The sequence below is a fragment of the Phascolarctos cinereus genome, unplaced genomic scaffold, assembly GCF_003287225.1.
Source record: "Phascolarctos cinereus isolate Bilbo 61053 unplaced genomic scaffold, phaCin_HiC Scaffold_726;HRSCAF=1367, whole genome shotgun sequence".
NCBI classification, from domain to species: domain Eukaryota; kingdom Metazoa; phylum Chordata; class Mammalia; order Diprotodontia; family Phascolarctidae; genus Phascolarctos; species Phascolarctos cinereus.
In genome coordinates this window covers 312,945,541-312,964,395 of record NW_027556098.1, presented here as the reverse complement: position 1 = coordinate 312,964,395, position 18,855 = coordinate 312,945,541, and the positions used below count along the sequence as shown (strand labels likewise).

The 18,855-nt window shown below is 48.9% G+C and overlaps 1 protein-coding gene and 1 long non-coding RNA gene across 3 annotated transcripts in view; one reads left to right on the top strand and one right to left on the bottom strand.

Annotated features, from left to right (window-relative positions):
* Positions 1-1,150: 1,150 nt before the first annotated feature.
* On the bottom strand, positions 1,151-13,376 carry LOC144458208 (uncharacterized). The gene is made up of 3 exons (XR_013487776.1): positions 13,086-13,376; positions 9,095-9,267; positions 1,151-1,394 (listed from the first exon to the last, which is right to left on the bottom strand). It is a non-coding gene; the product is annotated as an uncharacterized LOC144458208 (long non-coding RNA).
* A 77-nt stretch (positions 13,377-13,453) lies between these two features.
* STARD10 (StAR related lipid transfer domain containing 10) overlaps positions 13,454-18,855 on the top strand; it is a 40,413-nt gene continuing 35,011 nt past the window's right edge. The window contains exon 1 of one of the 2 annotated variants that reach the window (XM_020989646.2): positions 13,454-13,531. The gene's annotated coding sequence lies outside the window, so the exon portion shown is untranslated. Of the gene's footprint in view, positions 13,532-17,805; positions 18,021-18,855 lie in introns of those variants that run through there. The other variant, XM_020989645.2, reaches the window with a different exon arrangement.

Here is an 18,855-nt window from a genome sequence, read left to right as displayed (position 1 = left end):
GGCGCAGTGACTCGGGCTGCCGGGGCAGCCGTAGTGATCTAGAACGGGCTCAGAGTCGCAATTGGGAAACTCTGACAACGACGCATGCGCAGGAGTAAGCGCCCCTTATTAATGGCGATTATCTTCTTAATAGCATTGTAATTCCTTACACTTGACACTTTCCTAAAGAGCCTACCCTAATCCATTATCTTGACGCTCCCAGGAAAGAAAGCCTCAAGAGTTTATTTTCCGTGTCTTAAGGAGAAGGTAACTGGCCCAGAGACGGGAGCTCACCGACCCGAGGTCACACAGCGCAGCCTAGCCTGGAATTAAGGAATTCTGGGCCCTGCACTCCCTCGTGGGACGTGATCCAAGGCGCCTGTAGTGTTTTCCCGTGGGAAAGAGTGCTGATTTGCAGTCAGAGGACTTGGGTTCACATCCCCTCCTCTGGTTCTTAGGGGGCTGTCTAGGGGGCTTTTCTGGGACAGTATGACTCTTAGGACCTCAGGGGACCCTGGCACCTTTCCCTCCTGGCAAGGACCGAAATGCCAGGAAGTGTGTCCAAGAGACACCCCACAAAGTCAGAAAAAGCAGCGTCTGGTGTTGGAGGGGAAGGAGAATGACAACTCCTGCCCTCAGAGAGCTTCTAATCTAAGGGGGAGACCTCCTGAGCAAGGTGTCACAGGATCCGCCTTGGGATTGGGATGATAAGTAAATACTCAGACCATTTGGGGTACATAGTTTAGAAAAGACAGGATCCCCACCTTGAAGCAGCTGCCAGACTGGTAGAGGATGCAGAATGATAGATACGGGGTATTCCCTCTAGGTGATGCAGATTGCAGCCCATCCCCACATCAAGTATGACTCTTGCCCTGTCTCCCGATAAATTTGGCCCGGGGTGATTGCCCCACGTGCCAGGTGCCTGCCTCCCTCCTGTTCTTTTCATATTCTGTGTATACCAGTGGAGCCTGTGGATTATCTGTGGTTCCTCGGTATAGTTGGGCACTATTAAGGACTTAGGCCTGGGCCCCGGTGTTGTAGATTTGTGTCTGGCCCCTGGATTTATCTGGTCTAAATGACTGGTGGCACCCTTTTTATAACTTATCCTGTGTGATTTCTCACATACCTGAGCGCTTGATCGAGTTGCAAAGTGCTTGAAGAGATCGGAGGAGAAAGGTTATTTGTCATTTCGAGGAGGGTGAAGCTTTGGGGATTGCGAGTTGGGCTTTAAAAGAGATCACAAAAGGATGGCGGGCAGGGTATTCCAGAAATAGAGAACTGTGTAAGGGGGTGGGGAAGCACTCAGGGTGTTTAGGCGGTTCCTTTTTCCAATCTGTCTTCCAAATGGAAGATCAAAGCTGGGGTCTGACCGTATTGCTCCTTGCTTGAGAAATTTCAGTGACCCCCTCTGGCTCCTAGAATAAAATAGAAAATGCTGTTTTGGCATTTGTTGTTCAGTCGTTTTTTGGTTGTGTCTGACTGAAACTGGCACTGGAACCCCACAGTCTGGCTGAAGCCTCTCTTTCAATACTCATTACACGCTAACGTCCTTCAGGCACTTTGAGTGCGGCCAAATTGGCCTACCTTCTGCCTTCTCCAGTCCCTCCTGGTGCCAGGTGTGCCCTGACTCCCCCACCCCCTACTTCTGCATCTGTGAATCCTTGGCTTCCTTCCACGTCAGGCTCTAGGTAGAGCCCAGGCCCCAGAAGCCTTCTCTGATCCCCCTGGGGTTAGTGGCCTCTCCCACCCCCTCTGAAATACTGTGGCTATTTATCCTACCTCTCCCAGGAATATAAACTCCCTGAGGGCAGGAACTATTTAGGGCCTTGTTTGCGTTGTTGAGGTTGGCTGGACCAGTAATTTCTTTGGCGTGGGGAACTCCTGGTGAAGAAACTTCCTCAATCTCTGGGTTTGCAGTTGTTAAGCCTGACAATTTACCATCTTAGATAAAGATAAAGCAACTTACTCCACAACAGCCCCTTGAGGTGGATAGAAGCCTTAACTTCATTTTATAGATGTGGAAACAGGCTCAGAAAGGGGATCGAAGGGCTCTGTTTGTGTCAGGCAAGGCTTGAATCTGGCTGTTAATCATTCCACTTCTCTTCTGTCACTCTTACCTCTTCACCAAAACTGCCTCTCCAGAGGTACCGGTGATCTTTTAGTTGCCAAATCCAGTGGCCTTTTCTCAGTCCTTGTTCTCCTTGACCTCTCTGCAGCCTTTGACACTGTTGATCACTGTCTTCTCTAGGTTTTGGGGACCCCGCTCTCTCCTGGTTTGCCTCCTTGCCTATCTGACCACCCATTCTCTCTCTCTTTTACTGGGTCCTCCTCCATATCCTATCTTCTGACCACAGGTATCGCTCAGCGCTCTGTCCTGGGCTCTTATCTCTTTATGCTACTTCACTTGGTGATCTCATGGGCTCCCATGGATTTAATTGCCATCTTTCTGCTGATGATTCTCAATCCACCTATCCTCCCCACATCCAGTCTGTTGCCAAGGCCTGTCACAATCACAGGTTTGCAACATCTCTCTGAAACGTCCCCTTCTCTCCTCTGACAACACCACCACCACTCTAGTGCAGGCCCTAATCACCTCAGGCCTAGATTATCACAATAGCTGCTGGTGGGTCTGCCTGCCTACTCCCATCCATCCTCCATTCAGCCACCAAAGTGATTCTCCTTTAGAAGGTCTGACCCCGTCACAAGTTACCCTATCCTCCCCCACCCCCATTCAATAAACTCCTGTGGCTCCTTTCACCTCCAAGATCAAATTCAAAATTCTATTTAGCGTTCAAAGGTCTTCTTAACCCACCTCCCCCACCCCCACCCCCTATTCAGTGTTACACCTTTTTTCCCTCCACCTACTCTTCAGTCCTGTCACACTGGCCTCCATCTCTTGGCTCCAGGCATTTTCTCTGGGTATCCCCCATGCTTGGAATGCTCTCCCTTTTCATCCTCTGCCCCTGGCTTTCCTTTCAATTCCAAGTAAAATCTCATCAACCTTTCCCCACCTCTAGTGCCTTCCCTCTGCTAATTATGTAATTATATCCTGTTTTATCCTTTATATAGCTTGTTTGTACATATTTGTTTTTGTGCGCTCCTTAGGGCCAGGCCCTAGTGCTTTTTTTGATCCCTAGTACTTAACACAGTGCCTGGCACATAGTAGGCACTTTAAAGAAAGCTTACTGACTCGAAAATGCTTTGCCAACCTTAAATGCTATAGAAATGCTATTATTATTATTGTTCTTCCCTCTAAACCATGCACAGAACCAGGATTTCAGCCTTAAGACTTGCTTCAAGTTTCTGAAAGGTGAAACCTCCTTTCCCTTCCCATCCTGTTCCCCCTATTCCTTGCTCTTCTGCTTCTCCCCTGCACCATCAAGCAGTGATAGGCATATCTGTAAATGGACATCTATCCTCAGCCTAAATCTATCCTTGCAGAACTGAAAAAAAAAAAGCTGTGCTTGGAGAGGTAGGGTGATAGTGAAGAATTTGGGTAGGGTGGGAGTAAACTGTGGGCTCTCTTTGTTAGTGACTCATTGCTTAGAACACAGGTAAGGATGCCTTCCCAGTGAACAAAGCTACTACTGGACACTGTATGGGACTCCTGGGCTGAATTAATCAGCTTGGGGCTACAGTAAGAGGCGGCAGAGGATAAAAATACCAAGAGAGAAGCAGAGAGAGAAGCTCCCTGGAGGTGGGGCCTACAGCCAGATTCAGGCATGAGTCACCCACCCCATAACTAAATTTAGAACATGCTGAAGGAGGGACCTTCCTCCCCTTAAGAGCTATGGAGAGCTGAGAGATACTGATTGAGGTGTTGAAGGGCAAGCTAAAGGGGTCTTCAATGGTCATCTGAATCATCTGAGAGAAGAATGGGGGAAGGGCAAGGATAGAACTAGGAGTGGGGAAAACTAATAAATTGATCCCTAAGCCCAGAGCCCACACTGTGGTCTCAGCATGAGTCCTAAGCTCACACACAGACATGCCTTTGGTTACCAGGGGACTCAGAGAGTGAGAGAGGATGAACGACTTGGTGCAGCCCATCTGTACTGAACACCTGGTAAATCATCCCAAGCACTAGATTCATAGACTCACGGAATGTTAGAGCCAGAAGGGAATTTAGGTAGTCCAAGGGTTCTTAATCTGAGGTCTGTGTCTTTAAACATTTTTTTTGATAACTATTTTAATATAATTGGGTTTTTTTTGTAATCCTATGTACTTTATGCATTTTAAAACATTCTTCTGAGAAGGGGTCCCTAGATTTCACTGGACTGACCACTAAGAGGGGCCACCCCCACGAACAAGGTTAACAGCTTAAGTGACTTGCCGAGGGTTACACAGCCAGGATCAGAAGCAGCTCTCTCCTGATTCTGGGTCTTTCTACTTGACATGCCACATTGGGGGTGCTCATACTGCCTCAGTGTCCTGGGCAGGAGAGGGGTCAGGAGGCAGCCTCAACTGCTCCAGAAAAATAGGAGCAGTAAGGACATGGAGACTGGTTGTTGAATTAGTGCTGCTTCCTGGGGATGCCCCAGATGACCTGGGCATTCACCACTGCCAGGGCCTGAGAGGCTCTTAAGCCCAGCAACCTGGGCTTAAGTCTGCTGACTTCCTAGCTTTCCAGCTTTCCCTCTTTCCCTGCCCCAGGATCATTGGGAGAAAGGTTAGAGGGAGTTTAGGTCATGGAAATAGCCAGACAGGAGATCATGCCTTATTCATGAGCCCCTTGCCTGGGCCAGGCCTGGTCCTCTACAGGTTAAGATAACCAAAGGGTGATAAGCTCCAGGAGAGAAGGAAGCATTTGTATTTCCTCCCTTAAGATCCCCATGCCCTCATCCCCCCAAATGCAGGGACATCTATGACCTCTGCTTCCAGTAGTAACTCCCAGCCCCTTAGAGGAAAATAGGATGTAAAGCTGTATTTTACTGCAAAGGAAATGGGTCCAGAGGTTGTGATTTTCCTAAATTCTCCTGAGTAATTAAATCCTGTGTTTAGGGACCAGAAAGACCCCTGCCAAGAGGACCCCTTCAATTTCCTCAGTTCCTCCAGGATTCAAGGAAAGAACCTGAGAACTTTTGATAATAAGAATCAGAGGATTTAGAACTGGGAGCCCTTTTCATCCTTTACACAACACTGGTGCCACCTCTTCCATGAGCCTCCCAGTTGAATATGATTTCTCAAACTACTTTAAATTTTCCTGGATTTTAAAATGTGCTTCTGTGCCATTATTATAATGTTAGACGTATGCTGGTAGATGGCAGAAACTCGGAGTTTAATCTGCATTATTAGTATTTTTTTCATCTCTTTCTTAAGTCCAGCACAATATTGAATTCTCCTTTATTTTGGTTTTGGTCTGGGCCTGTATTTTCATAGGGTATCCAACATCCAGTGAGGAGATACCTCCCTCTAATGCATCAATAACTTCTCACTAATTTACCCTATAAGAGATTTATTTGTGGAGCCGAGAGGTCAAGCTTTATCCAAGTTTCATCCAGTCTGCATTAGAAAAAGGGCTCAAAGCCAGATCTTCCTGACTTCCAGGGCAGGCCTCCCACAGCCCTCTCTTCATAGCTTTACTCGGCCTTTCTCTTGCATAACTCTTATGCATCAGATCTATTTGTGTACATGTCATATTGTTCTGACTTTAAACTCTGTGAAAACCAAGAACTGGCATTTTTTTCCATCTTCAGATCCCTGGCACATGGTCTCATAATTAGTGAGTACTTAATCAATGTGTGATCTGAAGCAGCCGCTAGAAAGAATCCTAGGATTTAGAAGTAGAATCCGTTCCTTTTCTTCCTCTTCTCTCCTCTTTCCATTCCTTTCCGTTGCTGCTCCTCACCTCTGTGTCATCCCCTGGCCAGCTGACCGGTGCCAGGATTGCAGCTGACTGATTCTCTGCCTTCCTCCTGCCTCTCCTGCCCCTTTCACTCATTTCCCATGGCTGTGACTGACTAGTGGCATCGGGTACCTCCTGCCTTTCAGAGATGTTTCCTCTCACTTTACTTCTTAGTGATTGTGGGTATCCCAGTACCCACTTACACTTGTAAGATGGGTCTCCCCCGTTCCAGAGGATACCTGCAGTCTAAGCAGGCTGTGAGCTCTTCAAAAGCCAGGACTTGTCCTTTTAAAATTATATTCTTTTTTTTTATTTTGTTTTTGCAAGGCATTCGGGGTTAAGTGACTTGCCCAGGGTCACACAGCAAAGTAAGTGTCAGATGTCTGAGGCTGACTTTGAACTCAGGTCCTCCTGACTCCAGGGCGGGTGTTTTATCGAGGTGCAACTTAACTGCCCCTTAAATTACATTTGGGGTTAAGTGACTTGCCCAGGGTCACACAGCTAGTAAGTGTCAAGTGTTTGGTCTGAGGGAGGATTTGAACTCAGGTCCTCCTGACTCCAGGGCCGGTGCTCTATCCACTGCGCCACCTAGCTGCCCCTTCTTAAATTACATTCTTGACAAGATCAAGGTACTCTGTGGGTCCAGATACACTCTTAAAGTTCTAGCTCACCTTTCAGTGGTTTGCCAGAAGGAACAATTAGCTTAGAGCAAAGGCATTTTCTGGTATAGCAGTAGTAAGAGAACTTACATTAGAGCATTCTCTCTCCCCAAAAGCTGAGGCACGCTTTCTTACAAACATACTCAGTTTCAGTAGGGAGACTGGGCACAAGGAGGTCATGAGTGGAGACACATACACAGGGAACCCATGTGGCCTATACATGTGAGGAGGAGCCCCAGGATTCTTTATCTTGCATTCTTTCCTCTGACCTTGGTGTCCAAGTCTCCTTCAGATCCTGCCCTACTAATCCGTGGTGGAGATGGCTTGGCTGTATTCTTCATTGTCTCCAGCCTCTAGCTCAGCTGAATTCTTTGGTGGCTTTGTGCTTCTAATAAGAAACTGCACCAGAACTGAGCATGCTGCACTTGTGATCAACGTTCCATGGGCCTGCTCTTTCTGGGGCACACTGATCCAACTGCTGGCTGGAGTCTCAGCTGCTTCCAGCTCCTAGGGTGGCTGAAATTGTCAACTGGGGCAAGGCAGGTTCTTTCACAGAGAGCCCAGAAGCCTTACCCTCACTGGTGGGAAGTCTCCCCAATTCGGGCCTTTTGAAAGCCTTTAGCTCATTCCAGGCGCCAAGCTTTCTGTTCTAACTCCTTGCAGAATGTTGGGGTTTAGGAAGCAACTTTATGAAATCCCTTTTCAGGCTGGTGTATTTTGAGGAACTATTGCAAGATGCCATTGCTGATGAGTAAAAAGAGAGTCATCCCTTGTTTACCTTTCTATACTGTATAGGAGGCTCTGAAGAACCCCCTTAACTCATTGTGCGAGCAGCTTTTTCATGTAGGTCACAAGAGGCATGACAGATCCTCTCTGCCAATCAGTAGAAGTTCTCCCTGCTTTCATCCAATGGCCAATGCCTTCTCGGAGTTATCAGGTTGTCTAGGAAACTCCTGCGTACATTGTTATTGGGTTTAGTGACTTCCTTTGCACCCCATTATTGTTGGGGGGGGTTTCTCAAGGCAAACTCCTCAGTTTTGATCAGAGCCTTTCCCTGATCCACCTCCTTTACATTTATAAAAGCAAAAACTTTCTAGGAACCTTTTTGTCCTCCCTTTCTCCTCTCAGTGTCATTTTTATAGAGGAGGCCCAAACATGTTATAGGCCCAAGCAGGTTAAGTGATCCAGGCAGTAATGCTAGAATAGGTAACACAGGGCCTGTGACTGTCCTGTGGTGTCACAAAGGCTGATGTTCCAAGCCCAGGTGGAGCTGGAATGGACCTTAGAGATCATCTGATCCAGACTCTTCATTTTAGTAGATAGAGAAACTGAGACCCACAGAGGTTAAGGGACTTGTCCAGGGTCACAGGGAGTAAGTGGCAAAGCCCAGATTCTCTGACGGACTCCAAAGCCAGGGCTTTTCCCTCGACACCACACTGCCTGCCATGAAGGATGGCAGATTTGACCTGTGGAGTCTGGCAAGCCAATCCTGTAGCTTAACACTAACTAGCTGTGTAAGCTTGGGCAAACGACTTAACTCCCTTGAGCCTCAAGTTTCCTTATCCAAAAAATGGGGACAATAATCCTTGCTCTCCTTACCTTCCAGGACTGTTGTGAACAAAATGCTGTGTAAACTACATGTGTTAGTGCTTCAGGATGCCCAGTTTTCTCACAGGAGGGCCTTCCTCCTCTGCACCCCTTAGCAGAGTCTTCCTGAGTTGTCCTGACCAAATAATTCATCAGACTCAGCTGTAGTGGTGAGAATCTTTGAGCTGAGCCCGGTCTTCAGATGATGGTTGTGCAGCCTTCCTAGTTGGTAGGACCTGGTAGGCCTTCCACACCAAAGCGCAGCCTTCAAGAAGTCAAGGTCACCTCCTTGCCAAGATGAGCTACTGGGGGAAGACTTTAATGGACTTAACATCCTACTATTCAATTTAATTCAATTCAGCATGTATTAAGCAGCCATTGTGTATAAAGCACTGGGTCCTATGCTGGAAACAATTAGATTGTAAGCTCCCTGAGGAAGGGACAGATGGTCTTTTTTTTTTCTTTTTTCCATATTTTTACCCAGAGTACTCAGTAGAGTGCCTGGCACATAATAGGTGCTTTTGATAAATGTTTAATCAGCTATTGATTAAAGCTGAAACAGAACAGTCTGTGCCCTTGAGGAACTTACTCTGGGGATATGCCCTGTACACAAGTCAACTACATAGGAGGTCTGTATGAGGGGAGGATAAGGAGAACAGAATTCATGGAGATAGATTTTGGCCTTCCCAGCAGAGCTTTGCCAGAGTAGCATGGCTTGCTCAGGGACGGTTGGAGCTGGGATGGTCCTCTGTAGATGTAAAGAGGATACCTCCTTCAGGGACAGGTTGGGCTTGATGTCCCCAGAGGTTGCTTCAAGCCCTGAGAGCCTGGAAGTCTGTGTTTCTAATGAATGATGACTCACTTCGGAATATAACACAGCACTTTACAGTTTACAGAGTGACTCCCCAACCCTTCTATCGCTGTACCCAGGATCACAGACAGGGAGTGGCACAGATTCACAGAGCTAGAAGACACATCAGGGATCTAGTTCAGCCCCTTATTCTTCCCTCTCCTCCCTCTCTCTCACCTGACGTCTCCAAGCAGGGGGGTCACGTGCTTGTCATTCCATGTCTACAGCAGCTCTTGCATCCATTCCCTTCTCTCCACTCTCTTCTTGCTCCTGCATCAGCTCCTTATCTGTGTTCCCTGCGTCAGTCCTCTCCCCACTCCTTACTCCACACTGCTACCAAGGTGAGATTCCTAAAGCACAGGTGTGACCATGGTGACTCCTGCTCAGCAGGCTCCTTTTACCCCTGCTGGGCATTTAAAGGTCTTTCCAAACTGGCCCTAATCTACTTTTCCAGCCTTACTCTATGTTATGCCCCTTCACACACTCTTTAGTCCAACCAGGCTGGCCTATGGGAAGTTATTTAATGACCATTTGTCAATGAATGGATTGAAATGAGAAAAGTGAGGCCCAGAAAAAGGAAACCCAAGAGTGCAAAGCTGGTAGGCTGCCAAGATAAGATTTGAGCCTTGTGACTCCTACTGCCCTCCTCCTCAGTCTTACAAGATGGAGAAGCTGAAGGTCAGAGAGGTGAAGGAGTTTCCCTGAAGTCACACAGCTAGTTTCTGGGAGAGCTGGGATTCAAACCCAGGGCTTTTGATCCCAGACTGTTGTTGTTAATAGCTGATGCTTCCTCCACTTAGGATGCTCTTTCACCTTGCTCCCTGGCTTCCTTCAAATTGTAAATGAAATCTCCCTGTCTAGAGGAAGCTTTTCCTCTCTTTATTATCTCCAGTTTATCCTAACTCTAGCTTGTTTGTGCACAGTCATTGGCATGTTGTCTACCTCATTAGGTTGAGAATTCCCCTAGAACAGGGACTGTCTTTTACCTTTCTTTGTGTCTCCTGTGCCTGGCACACAGTAGATGCTAAATAAGTATTTATTGGCTGACTGCAGCATTATCTCACTTAGCCTCATAACAGCTCTCTGAAGTAGGTGGTCTTATGAGCGTCATTTTACATAGGTTCAAAGCAGTTCAGTGACTTCCTCAAGGTCACATAGCAGCGAGCAAGGGTGGGAAGTGGAATTTGAATCCAGGTCTACCTCACATCAAATCCAGTGCTCTATCCATACTTTTCAAAGTTCCTTTCATATACTTCTGTTCTTATACCGTATTGCACAGGAAGGCAGGCAGGGCAGATGATATTTTATCTGTTTGACAAGAGGAGGAAACTGAGGGCTTGGAAAGGTGGATGGAGATGCCCAAGGTCCCACAACAAGTGGCAGAGTCAGATCCCCTGACTTTTGACCCAGGTCCTTTTCTTCCACATTGGGCTGCTTCCCTTTTAATTGGGGAGGATTTCAGAGGTTTGGGAGAGAAGAGTTGTGTGTGGTCATCCCACGAGCATACCTTTCTTTGACTTGGCCTACCCTAAGGACTTTTTGGGAAGACAAGTTTAAGTGATCTGGAGCCTCTTATGCTGAGAAAAGCCCAAACTAGGGCAGGGAAGTGAGTAGAATTAGAACTCAGTACTCTGAGGAAGGGGTGGGGAGTGGGGAGGAGTAGTAGGAACTCAAGACCAGATGTGCTTTCATCATCTCTGATGACATTTTAGCAAGCAGCAGCATTGACAGATCTTTATTTAGTCCCAAACTCAATTCTGAGTAAGGTCAATATGCCCTAAAGTCTTTAAGGACTTTCCTGCTTCACTCTCCTGTCTCTCTCAGACTATCACGCTCTTCCAGAGTACTGTTTCACCTCCAACCCCCCACCCCAAATATAAAAGGCCCCCTGAGATCAGTTGCTATATCTCCCCTTTAGATGAGGGGTTTCTTAAGGGTGGAGGGGGATGAGCCCCCCCCCCCACCTGGGGCCCTCTGAGGCCTATACAGGGTCTCAGTTCCCTGGTTTTTCATCTCTGGGCCCTGTGGCCAGTATGCTGAGGACCAGGCCCGTGTGAGTGTGACTGTCTGGACTCTTGTTTTGTCCCTGTCAGGAACTCTGTGTCCCTGAATGGGATGGGCTGATAAAGAAGCCTGTGAAGAGAGACCTGAAGGTCATCCTGTCTCCCTGGTAAGAAGCCCCAGCATTTCTACAGTAAATGGAGAAATTTTCCCCTCCTCTCTCCTTTCTTAGTCTCTAGGCCTGTCTTATTTTCTTGTTTGATTCCTCAAAGCTTTGGCTTGAGGGGAAAGAAAAGGAATGTCTGCTTTCATTTTACAGAGAAGGAAACTGAGGCCTATTGAGGGGAATGGGTATGACCTAGGCTGAACATCTGATGCATGGAAGAACCAGGACCCAAGCCCAGGTCCTCTGATGACAAGTCCAGTGTCCTCCCCATTGCACTGTGTGGTCTCATGTCACTGGCTTCCCGCACCAGACTTGAAAGTAAGGCAGGGCAGGAATTTACCCCCACTTCATAGAAGAGAGAACCAAAGCCCAGAGGGGAGAAATCCCTTAACCAGGAACACACAGCTGGTAGGATCAGAGCTAAAACTCAGGCTGAGGCCTCTGGCTTCGTAGTAAGGACTCTGTCGTCAATTCTTTCCCTAAACTCTCTTACTCCATGACCTCATCAGCTGCTGTGGGGCTTATTATCATCCTTGTGCTGATAACTACTCCCAGGTCTCTATGTCCAGCCTGGATCTCTCCCTGCAGCTCTAGTCCCATATCACCAGCTGCCTATTGGATAGTTCAAGTTAGACATTCTGTCCGGGAAGGAGAGGAAGGGAGAGAACCTTTTTGAGTACCTACGAGTGCCAGGCGCACTGTGCCACAGGTGCCTCAATCTCAACATACTCAAAACAGAACCCTTTCTTTTCCCCCAAACCCATCCCCCCTTTAAAACTTCCTTATTTCTGGCCCCCCAGGTTCTTGGCCTGAGAGTTATCTCTGCATCCCCACCTTTTCTCTCCCAGCTAACTCTTGTCATTTTTATTCCTGTGATAGCTCTCCTCTCTGTCTCTTTCTCACCACCCCACTCCATGGCTCCCATCCCAGTCATCTTCATCACATCTTAGCTAACCTGCTGCAGTAGCCTCCTAGCTGGCTCTCCCCACCTCAGGCCTCTCTCCTGTCTCCCACCCACTCTCTACATAGCTGCCAAAGTGACTTTCCTAAAGTGTAGATGTGACTGTGACACTCTTACTGTTAATCCAGTGAACTCCAGTGGCTCCCTAGAAATTCCTCTGGGCTTTTAAAGGCCTTCGAAGCCTGCCTTCCAGCCTTCTTATACACGATTCCTCTCCCTGTTTCCTTCAAAATCACAACAGTATAAAGGGCCAACAAGATGGTCTCTAATATCCTTTCTAGGACCCTGTGACCTGTTAGTTGTAAGTGTCTGTGTTAACTCTTAGTGTCATTTGAGATATGTTTGTTTGGTGGGGAGGAGGTGAAAGAGAGGGGGGAGAAACATGAGGCTGTCTGTCTCAAAGAGTCAGTGTGAGTGAAGTAAAGAGCTTAGGGAAAGGTTGGTGGCCACAGGATCTACCTCCCTCCACCATTCCTGTAGTTCCTTCCTCAGAGCCTGGAATCCCCACCCTGGGCAAACACTACCTCCCCTCCTCCGGGCCCCAGATCCGGGTCCAACCACTCTCTGTCCATGTCAGTATAACTCTTTGTTTTAGAGGACACAGCTACACTTTGGAGACTTCTTCCATCTAGAGCTCATTCATCCCACCCAAGTGATATGGAAACTTCAATATCTGACAAGCCTTGGCCCCTGGAGTATAGTCACTCTCCTCCCTTAAAAGCACATGGATTCACAAAGTTCAAAACAGCTACAGTTTTATTTACATGCTAAGGGAAAGATAGGACTCCTTTCAGACCTTTAGAAAATATCTATTCCCATAAGTTAGCAGCCCTCCCTCCAGAGATCTGTACAGTCTTGATCACAGGGCTCCTGCAGGAGGTACCTGGGGGTAGTGTTCTTCCTGACCTGAGCAGCTGTCTAACCCTCTGCCAGGCGACAGCTTTCTCTGGACCTCAGTCTTCTCACCTGTGGTAAGGATGGGGTGGGGGGGGCCAGGGAATCTGTATCCTATGTGCCCTGTGAAGAGCATGAAGAATTACCATTTTGCCCAAGAGAATCCTCTGAGTGTTGAGGTCAAGGGTCACTGTGGTCTGGAGTGTTGAAGGGTTATGAGTAGACCTGGAATGTTAAGTTCAGGAACTGTCCTGCTCTGGGGTTCTGTGAGTCAAAGGGGAAGTACAGGGGTGGTGGTAGGGAAGCTACCCCTTTGCCTCTGGCTTTTCCTACACTTTGGCCACACTTACTCTCTGGTGACATCACAGAGGGCATCACCCAATCCCCAGGGAAGTCCAGCCTCTGTCCCACCCTCACAACTTTACCTTATCACCCAGGTAACCTGACAATTGGCTTGGCTAGAAACTGGCCTCAGCCATCCATCCCAAAGGAGGGGGTGGGGGGAGGAGGGGACAGGGAGAATCTTCTCCCTGTCTTCTAGAGTCGGGAGGACACTGAGGCAGCCCTTTCCCACCCTCTGTCTGTCTGGATGGTAAGAGCAGAATTTTCCTCCTAACATTTCCTCCGACCTGATCAGCCAAGGTTGGTCCCAGGCCCTTTCCTTCCCTTCTCTCAGTATTCTCTCTGGTATTGCTTGCTTCCACTGAGTGTGGATGATATTAAAACTAGTCAATCCAGCTCTAAGGAAACAGAGGTAGATTGAAGACTTAGTCCAGGTTACATAACTGGTCTGAAACAGAACTAGAACCTGGGTTCTAGCCCAGGACTTGTGAATCTGCTGCCACTGATTCACTGTAGATTCTTGGTATCTATTTTAAAACCAGATGTGAAGAGGGGAGGGAGAAGGTTCGGTGTCAATAAATGTTTCTTTAATGAATTAATGAACAAAGGAATGAATGACTGAATTAAAAGCAGGTCCTCAGAGAACTGTTGTATAGGCAAAGAGCCCTGGGCTGGAACCTGAAAGCCCTACGTTCTAGTTTTGGCCTTTGCCTAGGGTTTCTGCCAGTTGCTTTCCTTCTTGGACCCTCAGTTTCTCCGCAGATCAAATGGGAACAAAAGAGTTCCAGAGGAGAATACCTAGTTAACTGCACTAGAAAAGATCCAAAGACTTAGAACTGGAAGAGGGCTCCGACAGGATCGAGGATCTATTCTGACCGGGTCATTTTACTGAAAGGGAGGGAGCCTGGGATGCCCTGAGAGCAGAAAGTCAAAGGTCACACAGGTCGAGCAGGGGGACTCTTACAGTGAAGGGGCATTACTGGGAAAAGAGGACAATGTATTTGATAATCGGCTAAAGGTGCTCCCCACAGCTCTCCCTACTCTGTCTGCCTCTACTTCTGCCCTGCCCTTCCCCCCCCCCCCTCCAGGCTCCTAGGGAGATACTGAGAAAACACTTTGTGAACAGAATGCCTCTTCTGTTTCCCTGGACAACCCTTCCCTGGGACTTGAGCAATCTGTTAATGGTTAATCTCTGTTTGGCTTTGGGCAATAACTTCTGTTCCTCTGTGTTCTCCACCTGTGTTTGCTTTATTGTCTCCTACAAAACTAGGTGTTTCCTAAGGGCGGGGGGGGGGGGGGGGGTTGCCTTCTGCTCTTTGGAGGGGGGGCTGGCTCACAGAGGAATAGGCCTGCATTCCTCTCCCCCTGCCCACTCTTGAATCTAAGGGCAGCACCTTCCCTCAGGAAGACTCCTAGGCTGAAGTAGAAGGACTGGAGAAAGGACCCTCCCCGCCACATCCCCCACCTACTCCTTCCCCCTTACTGCCAGTGGAGGTCAGGAAGTCTTTGTATTACCTTTGCCTCTTCAAGTGCTCTCAGCCAGTCAGTCTCTCACATTGGTAAGAGTCCTAAAGTAAACCCTGGTTCCGTGTTCTGGGAAGGATCAGCGAATGAAGGCGTAATCTCCAGATCTGAGGCCCATAATAAGGTAAATGACTTGCCCAAAGTCTGCAGCTGCTCACTAGAACTGTTAGAACACAGTGGCATCTGCTCACTCTGGATTTCTGCCTTTCCTTGCATCTGTGGTGTCTCTGTAGGCTGGCAGGTAATAAGCACATAATAAATGCTTGTGGACTGACTCACTGACATGTTAGACCTCAAAGATGACCTTAGTGAATATCCAGTCCGGTTCCTTCATTTTGTTGAAAGGAAAACCATGGCCCCAAGAGGTCAAGTGACTTAACCAAGGTCAAACAGCAAGTTGGTGACAACCACTGGCTAAGTCTCCTAGCTTCCCGTAAGATTTTTTTTTATTCATCTTTGCACCACACCCTATCCATTGTAAAATGCTGGCCATAGTACAGTCTAGTTCTAACTGAAAATACATATTGTAATATATGAATTAATAATCCAATTATAAATCATTAGTTATGTTAAAAACAATTAATGGGTAAAAGAGAAATACAAGTACACCTAGTTCTAGAGAACCTATCTATAAACAGTTGCAATTTTGTCAGACAGGTCAAGCAAGGAATCATAATTTGCTTTACAGAAGAATTTTTCCATTTACAGAAGGGGTTCCCTGTAGGGCTTGTTTGGGTCCCAGTGCCTTGGATGTGCTTAAAATATACTCAGCTGCACCAAGGTTCCTGGGTGCCTACAACTCTTTAGGAACACAGCTACTTCCGATCACCTACCACAGCCACCCCTGGTCTTTCTATTAGAACTCTCCAGAAAGAATTCTGCTCTGGTTTAGCTTTACACCTTTCAGGCCCTAGTGGGGGGGTGGGAAAATGGGAGAGGCCCACTGAGGATTAGACTCATCATCTTCCCCAGGTCACACATACCTGGCCACCTAGACTAGAGTCAGAACAGGACAGCCCAGGATTCCAGAAATCAGAAGCTTGGACAAAGTCCCTGTCCCTTTCTGGGACTCAGTTTCCTCCGATGTAAGATGAAAGGGTTGGCTGGGCTCAAGGATTCCTTTTAGCTCTGTTCAGCAGCTTGGGGGAATGAAAAGAAAGCTGGAGTTGGAGGCCTCTGAGACCTTGATCAAAGTTGTCAGCCCCAACATTTACTAGTTGTGTGACCTTAGGCATGGGGTTTACCTTCTCTGAGCCTGTTTCCTCATTTGCAAAATGGTGGTAATGATTCTTGCCTGCCTGTTGTCAGGAAGGTCAAGTGCCTTACTGCCTCCTCCCCTCCCCCCTTTTTTGGAGAATTTTGTATGCCTTAAAATGCTATAGAGATGTAAGCTTTTACTATTATTACTATTACAGTGAGCATTTATATAGCACATTAAGGTCTGAAAAGCACTTTACGAGTTACCCCAGTTGATCCTCACAATTTTACAAAATTTAGCAGCAGCAGCAATCTTAGGTTTCTTGTAGAACCTAAACTTTCAGGACTGGAACCCAACCCAATCATTTTAGAGATGAGGAAACTAAGTTTCAGAAAGTGGACAGCACTTACATCTAGTAAGTGTTAAATGTTTGTTGTATTGAAGTCTAGTTCTAAATCCTATGATCACTATGCACTTGATGAATGGTGAGGTAAGAGGGGGAAATACCCAGACTGGGAGCCAAGTGGTATGGGTTCTACCTCTGCCTCCAATGCTGGTGGGCTTTGTGTGGTTGTCATCATTGGACTGGCCAGGAATATCAGATGAGAGCCACAGGGCTTCCAGCTCAACTACCTTTTTTTATGTGTGTGACCTTGGGGCAAGTAAGTGCCTTCCTCTCTCTGGGCCTCAGTTTTCTCAAACTCTGTAAAATGGGATGATAATATTTGTCCCATATGCCTCAGAGGAAAGTAGCCTTAAAGGGATATAGAATTAGAAGCTGCTGTTCTTATCTAATCTATGTTCAATGTGATGGTCTAAATGTATATCTGTCAACATTTAGTGTAGGCCTTTGTTTCTGGAGAGGTATCAAGTGCAAGAACACTAGCTGCCTTTGGTGCCCTCTGACCCCACTCATAGGGGTCAAGGATTTCCTGGTTTGCTCCCCCCACCCTCTTCGGTCTAACCTACTCCCCCTCTTAACACCTTCTTCCCTCCTCTTCTCCCTCCTTTCTGCCCCCCTTTCCCCTCTCTTCTCCCCTCCCCCACTTTCCCTCCTCTTCCCTCCCCTCTTCTCTTCTGTCTTCCTTTCCCCCCTCTAACCTGCCTCTTTTCTCCCCTCCCCATCTCCCTGTAATCTCCCTTCTCTCCCCTCCCCCTTCTTCCCCTCCCCCTGTTCTCTCCCTCTTTCCTATTTTCTCTCCTTCCCTCCCCCTCTTCTTCCTCTCCTCCCCAACTTCTCCCCTTTCCCCTCCCCTTCTTCCCTTTCCTTTCTTTCCTCCTCCCTCCTCCCCCTCCTCAGGTCCCTCCCTAACTCTCCTCCTCCTCCTCCTTCTCCTCCTCCTCTGTAAAATGAGGGAGTTCGATTAGGCGATCTCTCAAATCCTTTCGAGCTCCAGATCTCGAGATCCCGTGCCCCACTCCTCAACTGGCACCAACTCTGGCTCTCCGTGAATACCATCCTCTCCCTTTCTCGGTCTCTCTAACTCCATCCCACCCGGGCCATCCCGCCCCCGACTCCGGTCTCTCCAGGCGCCTCCCCTTTTTCAGCCCCCTTCCCCCCTCCCACCTCCTTTTCCCGCGCCTCCACTCCTACCCAACGCACCTGGCCCCCAGCCCCTCAGCCCTCTCACCTCGGGAGGGGCCGGGCGGGGCGGGGTGGGGCGGAGCTGGGGAAGGAGGCAGTGTCGCGGTGGGTGGCGGTGGAGAGGTGCGGTGTGGGCGGGCGCTAGGACCCGGGGGGGAGGGCGGGGCGGGGCTGGGCTGCGGGCGGGCGGGCGGCTCATCAGCTTCACCTCCGCAGCTTGGAAAAACCCCAGCTGGAGGGCGCCGGCTCGGGGGCCGGGAGGGGTCCGCGGGAGGAGGGCTGCCGAAGGGCCGGGAGTCGGGCGCGCGGCAGCTTCCGAGCCCAGTCCCCTCGCCCTCTCGGAGAAGCAGCGGCCCCGGGTTGCTCCGACAGCGGCAGCAGAGGCGGAGACTCTTGCACCCCGGGCCTGGGCGGGGGCGGCCGCCGGAGCAGGTGAGATGCCTGGCCGGGCCGGGGCCGGAGGGGGCTGCGCGGGGCCCATCCCTGTCCCGTCCCCGTCCCCCCCAGCCCTCCATCTTCGCGCACGCAGCCCCTGCAGGTAGAGTTAGTCGCAGCTCCGGGCCCCTTTGGGTTCCGAGAGAGGACCATCCCAACCCTTTCTCCATCCTCCCCTCCAGCCCCTCAGCACCCCTGTCCTGCCCTGCTAACCTGGAGCGCCCTCTGTCCCTAGAGACCCTGCCAGCCTTCCAGGATCTGCTCTCATCTGTCTTGTCTCCAGGACACCCTGTCCCAAAGTCCTCCCTCTGGGAGCCTCCTCTGTTCTCACCATCTTCGAGTCCCCTCTATCTCTAATTCTCCCTCTGAATCTCTCCCTTGCTGACCTCGACAAGTTTCCGGCTTTCCCTGTTCCTGAGGCCCGGGAATTCCCTTGGTCATTCTAGCTCAGGGGACCCCTCTGTCCCGAAGATTTCCTTGGAACTCCCCCTGCCTTGTCCCTGGGGTCGCCTCTGTGCCTGTTTCTGCTCTCCAGGAGCCTAGACTTGCCTTTATTTCACTCAGCTCTCAGGATTTTCTTGCACCGTTATATCGGGCCTCATATCCTCTCTTTCTTCCCTGTCACTTTCCTCAGTGTCTCCTAGGTTCTCCTTTCCCTCTTGGTGTCTCAATTGTCATTCCTCAGGCCCTTGAGTATCTCATGTTTCTCACCTATGCCCCAAGACTCCCCCTCAATTCTCTTCTTTCATATCCTCATTCTCTTTCAAATGACTTGAGATCCTACTGTCCCTTCTGTTTCCTAGGACCTCTCCTACTAGGGTCTCCCTTTGCC